Below are 6,122 nucleotides of genomic sequence, written 5' to 3' on the forward strand. Positions count from 1 at the left end.
AAACACCTAACCTCCCTGAGCCTTAGCTGTGTCGTCTGTTAAACAAAAGTAGGGATAATAATCCTAACCTGTTATGAACACTAAATCATAGTATATGTAAAGGATCTTTGTGGCACCTGTTTCACATCTGTTTCTCAGTTCCCATCTTAAAATCTGCCTGTAGCACAATGCCTGGTACTTACAGTAGAGAAAGAGAGAACACTTCTGTCTTTCCAAATTCTCTCAAAGTTATTGCTCAGTTCACCAGATTATCCCTCCTAAACAGTTCATGTATGGGAACACCCACTCAACAAGTGTACATGGATCCCACAACTGTCTTACTGTGCTAGATTGTGCTGTGAGAAATACAGAATGAAATGATTTGTGTCCTCCAGGAATTCATAGCCCAGGAGATTTTTCCTTCTCTTTAACAGACACAGCATCCAAGGCCACAAGCCCTGTGAAAGCTGCTATCTCTAGGGCTTCTTGCCCTTCCTGTCCAATCCCAAGGATATTCCTGCTCATCAGTGAAGATGTTTAATGTTACATTTAATCTCTCTGGAACAGTCAGGCACCTCCTTTCTAAACCTTAGGATTAAGATTCAGTTCTCTCAGGCTCAGGGGTGGTATCATAGGTTCCTTCCCAAAATGAATGTCAGCGATTTTAGGACATCAAAGAGATTCAATAATCTATATGAATTTTCAGAGTGAGCACAGATTATCATGATCTTGGAGAGAAAAACCACCATAACTGTCCTGTAGCCCAGAGTGACTATAGGTTGAGACAATGAAATGAGAGTTAGTCTTCAGATGAATGTTTGCAGGAACATTTGCCTGGGAGACAAGACAGCAATGCTCTTATACTTTCCCACCATTATTAGTTGTGTTTGTAAATTTAAGCAAGCTACATATCATTTTTACAATTCAGTTTCCCTAAGTAAGAAAAGGGTTGGTTTGACCTGTTAGCAGTTCTTACCATGAACTTAGCAGAAATCCTAATGAGGTTTCCAGTTCACAGATACTTGACCCCCAAGTCAGCTAATGACCATGTGGCTGAATGGAAAGGCCATTGCTACTCTCATGGCTTTAACTACCATAACTTCACACCAGAGAGGGAAGGCTTACTGTTTTCAGGGTAGAATTTTCAGTTTCTCTGGATGTGACTAAGCTTTCATTAGAGGAGCCTCAGGAGTTGGGATGACCTATTTAAACCAATGTGCCTTTTGGCAGATTAATTTGTCTTCCTCTGGAGTTTCCAAAGGACTTTTAGTTAAGTAATAATAATAGCAAGGATAGGAGGGTTTTCCAACACCATGGAACTTGGCTTTGTGTAATATTAGAGGTTTTAACTTGGGATTTAGACAGATTGCTCCAGAGTATGGAAGAGCACACATACAAGGAGACAGTAGTTGAAAGAAGCAGAAATGGAGTCACCATTGAATACCCAGGAGGATTTTGAGGGAAGGCAGGGTCAGAGAGAGGAAATGGCATGTCCTCTTGCTGGTAGGTGGTTGAGTGGCACAGGGGAAGGGGAAGGCCTCTGGTGGCTTGAGAGGAAGTCCCTCCTATCTCCCTCACTTCCCTCCATCTGAATTACCTTTTGTTTTGTGTGTCCTCCTTTGGCAGAAATCTGGAGTGGGATAAGGAGAGAGCTTAGTGGCCCTGTAAGTCCCAGCAATGCCACCCTTACCTGAAAAACAGCCAGTCATTGCCTCCACAAACTAGCCTGTTCTACCCAGACCAAACCTTGTGATTCTAATCCACTTCCTGACAATATAGCCCTGAGGGATACAACAGGGAGAGGGGGCAGGTCATCAGGATTCCCTGAAGTAACCCCAGAGGTTCTGCCCCAATTCCATCCCCAGAGTTGACTTTGGTCTGGACCCATCTCCAAGGATCTGGTCACCCTCCTGATTTCCCCCTGTTTTATACCTAGCTCAAGTGTTCCCTCCTCCAGGAGGCCTTCTCTGATCCCCCGGATCTGGAGGGTGTCCCTCAGAATACAGCAGCCCTATACAGACAGGACCCTGCTGGACCCAACCTCTTATGTATGTATGTATGTATGTATGTATGTATGTATGTATGCATGTATTGAGAGAGAGCATGAGAAGCATGAAGAGAAGGGGGGAGGGGCAGAGGGAGAGAGAATCTTAAGTGGGCTCCACACTGGGCTTGGACCCCAAAGTGGGGTTCAGAGCCCAATGTTAGGCTGGCTCTCATGACCCTGAGATCATGACCTGAGCTGAAATCAAGAGTTGGATGCTAAACCACCTGAGCCACTCAGGTGCCCCGGGACCCAGCCTCTCTCTCTCTTTTTTTTTTTTTTTAAATTTTATTTATTTGACAGAGAGAGCACAAGCAGGGGGAGTGGCAGGCAGTGGGAGAGGGAGAAGCGGGCTCCCCACTGATCAGGGAGCCCAATGTGGGGCTCGATCCCAGGACCCTGAGATCATGACCAGAGCAGAAGGCAGATGCTTAATGACTGAGCCACCCAGGCACCCCCCCTCTCTTTTTTTAAAGATTTAATTTATTTATTAGAGAGAGAATGAGAGAGAGCATGAGACGGGGGAGGGTCAGAGGGAGAAGCAGACTCCCCTATGTGGGCTCAATCCTGGGACTCTGGGATCATGACCTAAGCTGAAGGCAGACACTTAACCGACTGAGCCACCCAGGTGCCCGGACCCAGCCTCTCTTAAGGAGGGTCTTTTTGGGTCCTTCAGTTTGGACCCTGCTCCCCTCACCCTCTCCTAACCCTGCCCCTTTGTTATAAAGAGACCACCTAAAAAGAAAGAAGGTGTCCTGTGGAAGTGTAGTTGGAAAACATGTTCAAATTTCAATCATGTAGAAGTACCTGGAGGGAAAGCTCTTTGGAACTATTAACTAATTTATGAAGGAAATTTTTTTCTCTAGGTAAAGGCATTTGCTCAGCCATGGCTAAAAAAAGACTTGATTATTTCTGGGTTAGCCGACGTAGATGGAAATGCTGACTGCTAGCTGTGTAACTACGGTGAGGCCCAATAGTTTCTTTTCTGACAATTAACCACCTAATGCTGGTGCTGAATGTTGATGCTGCTGGTATAGGGACCAGACTTTGAGAACCACTGTTGTGGGTTAATGTATAAAGAACAACAGGTCAAGGCCATCTGGCCTTAGTAGAAGGAACATAACTATCATAATTTCAAAATAGTGATGAGCATAAAGGATACTTTGAGAAATGTGAAACAAATATAATGTGATATGAAAATCTTTATTGTTGACATTGTACTAATCATATTATTGTGGTTTCTTGCCTAGGTTAATAATTGAAGGACATGTTCAAATTAAGTTAAAGGTAAGTGAAGATAAAGGCATAGGTCTTTTCCCTGTTCATATGCACAGACCTCTCTGAATTCCATATCCTGACTGCTCTTGCTTCATAATGCCCTGAGTACTTTGTTTGTTTAGTGGGCAAATTTGTTACAAACCAGTTATTAAGTGCATATTATGTGCTCTTCTCTGTACACCCATTAGAATGTATCCTATCACTTGTGGTACAAAGTAGATATTGTTATCCACACCTTATAGATAAGAAAACTGAGGGATCATTTCACATTGACCCAAGATCACACAGATGAGAATGGGGACTGCTAGCCCTAGAGCCTCCAGAAATTTTGTCACAGGGCTATATTCTCTCTCTGTATCATTTATTTGCTTCAGCTCTTTGCTTTTGTTGTTGTTGTTGTTGTTTGTTTGTTTTTGTTTAGTTTTTATTTGAATTCCAGTTAGTTAACATACAGTATAATACTGGTTTTAGGTGTACAATTTAGTGATTTAACACTTAACATAAAACTACCAGTGCTCATCACAAGTGCACTCGTTAATCCCCATGACCCATTTAACCCATCCACCACACACCTCCCCTCTAATAACCATCAGTTAAGAGTCTGTTTCTTGGTTTGACTCCTCTTTTTCACCCTATGACAATTTGTTTTGTTTCTTAAATTCTACATATGAGTGAAATCATATGTTATTTGCTCTTTGGATGGTAGAATATAATTGGAGCATGTGGCTCAGTTCACTATCTTTCCACACAATTCTTAGTAAATTACTGAGTATCTGTGTGAGGCAGTAAAGAAACCTCATTCACTAAAGAAGCCAACAGCCTGCGTGTTCCAATAGGGGAGTGGCAAAGATGCTAGAGCTATACCTGGAGAGCCCCTCAAGTCTGACTATGAAAAGACTCTTAAACAGGGGTTTGCCTAGGGGCTCAGCAGAAGAGCATGAATGTGGAGTTGATATTCAGACAATACACGGATTAGATGTCATGCAAAAACCCTGCTAAATGGGCATCCTATTGCAGTGTTATCTAAGAAACATTCATGGAGCTTATTGACTACAGATTTGACCTGTCTTCTGATAGCCAGTGCAGTTGTGCTTTCTGTTTTCTATGAAGTACTCAGTGCTTTAGAACAAGTCACTACTTCCCCATTATCCTTAAATTACATTATTGGTACTAGTACTGAATACATTAGCTTTTATGTTGATTCTTTTTTCTTTTAACTTCTTAGTTCTTTTTGAAGTGGTCAATGGGTACAGTATTTTGATATCTAAAATGCTAAGATTTTTAAATTAAAAAATCAAAAACATACAGAATCAAGAGACCACCAATTTTTAATAATATTCCAACATTGATGTTAAATAGAAGAGTTGTGAGTCTTCTGAATCTCTGGGATAATAAAAGAGATATAAAAATGAACTGCTAAAAAAATGAACTGCTACCTGGCCCATCTCATAGAATTATAAAAAATGATAAAGTAGTCTATGTCATCTCTGAACAGTATAAGAATCTGTAAAACATAAAACTATGTATCTGACATTAAAATCCACCAATTACATAATTTTAGGAAGGAGTGATTTATTTAATTGATATTTTGAATAGATAATATGCACAAGGAAGAAAATTCAAAAAGTACAAAACTGTATATAATGAATGTTTCCCTCCTTCTCCTGACCTCAGCCTTAACCTTCATCCTGCCAGAGGCAACCACTATTCCTAGATTCATGTGTATCCTTAGAGAAATATTCTGTGGAAATACAAACCTAAATGGGTATGGTCTAGTTCATTTTTAACACAAATGGCAGCAATAATATAAATATTGTACTTCTCAGTGTTCCTTAAACTAACAATATATCCTAGAAAGCATTCCAAACCAGAGCAAAGTGAATTACAAACTTGCAGTTGTATAGGATGTATAAGTCTTGAGACCTAATGTACATGAAAAATATAGTTAATAATACCATATGAAATACTAAAATATTGCTAACAGTAGATTTAAGTGTTCCCATCACACACAAAAAAATGGTAACAATGTGAAGGAATAATGTGTTAATAAGTCTGATTGTAATAATCATCTCAATATGAATATGTATATCAAACAATCATATCCTTCATATTAAATATATACAATATTTAACCATGTATTTTACTATTGCAGAATGAAAATTAGAGTTGTTACTGTTTATTTATTTATATTTTTTTAGAAAGGGATGGGTAGGGGCAGAGGGAGAGGGACAGAGAGAATATTAAGCTGCTCCACACCCAGCATGGAGTCCAATGCAGGCTCAATCCCACCACCCTGAAATCATGATCTGACTGAAATTAAGAGTTGGACGCCTAACCAACTGACCAACCCAGGCACCCCGAAAATTAGAGTTTTAAAAATAAGAACATCAAGAGAAGACTTATTGGGCTCCTGGGTGGATCAGCCAGTTAAGCTTCCACTCCTGATTTTGGCTAAGGTCATGATCACATGGTCATGTGATCAAACCCCATTGGGGTCTCTGCGCTCTGCTGGGAGTCTGCTTGAAATTCTTTACCTCCCCCTCTCTTTCTGTCCCTCCCCCCACTTGCAAGCCCTTGCTATAAATTAATTAATTAATTAATTAATCAAATCATTAAAAAAAGAGATGACTTATATTCCCATGGCTGCATAAAGTTTCTGACCTTGATAATTTTAACCAGTTCCTTTATGTTACATTTATTGGTTATTTCCTTCTTTCTATCACTGCAATCATGCTGCAGAGAATACACTTGTACAGCATCATTTCACACATCTATGTGTCTACCAGTGGGGCAAACGCCTGGAAATTTATTCAGTAGTCAT

This window comes from Mirounga angustirostris, unplaced genomic scaffold, assembly GCF_029215605.1.
Source record: "Mirounga angustirostris isolate CCGP_5_RB_7025 unplaced genomic scaffold, mMirAng1.0.hap1 SCAF_11, whole genome shotgun sequence".
NCBI lineage: Eukaryota > Metazoa > Chordata > Mammalia > Carnivora > Phocidae > Mirounga > Mirounga angustirostris.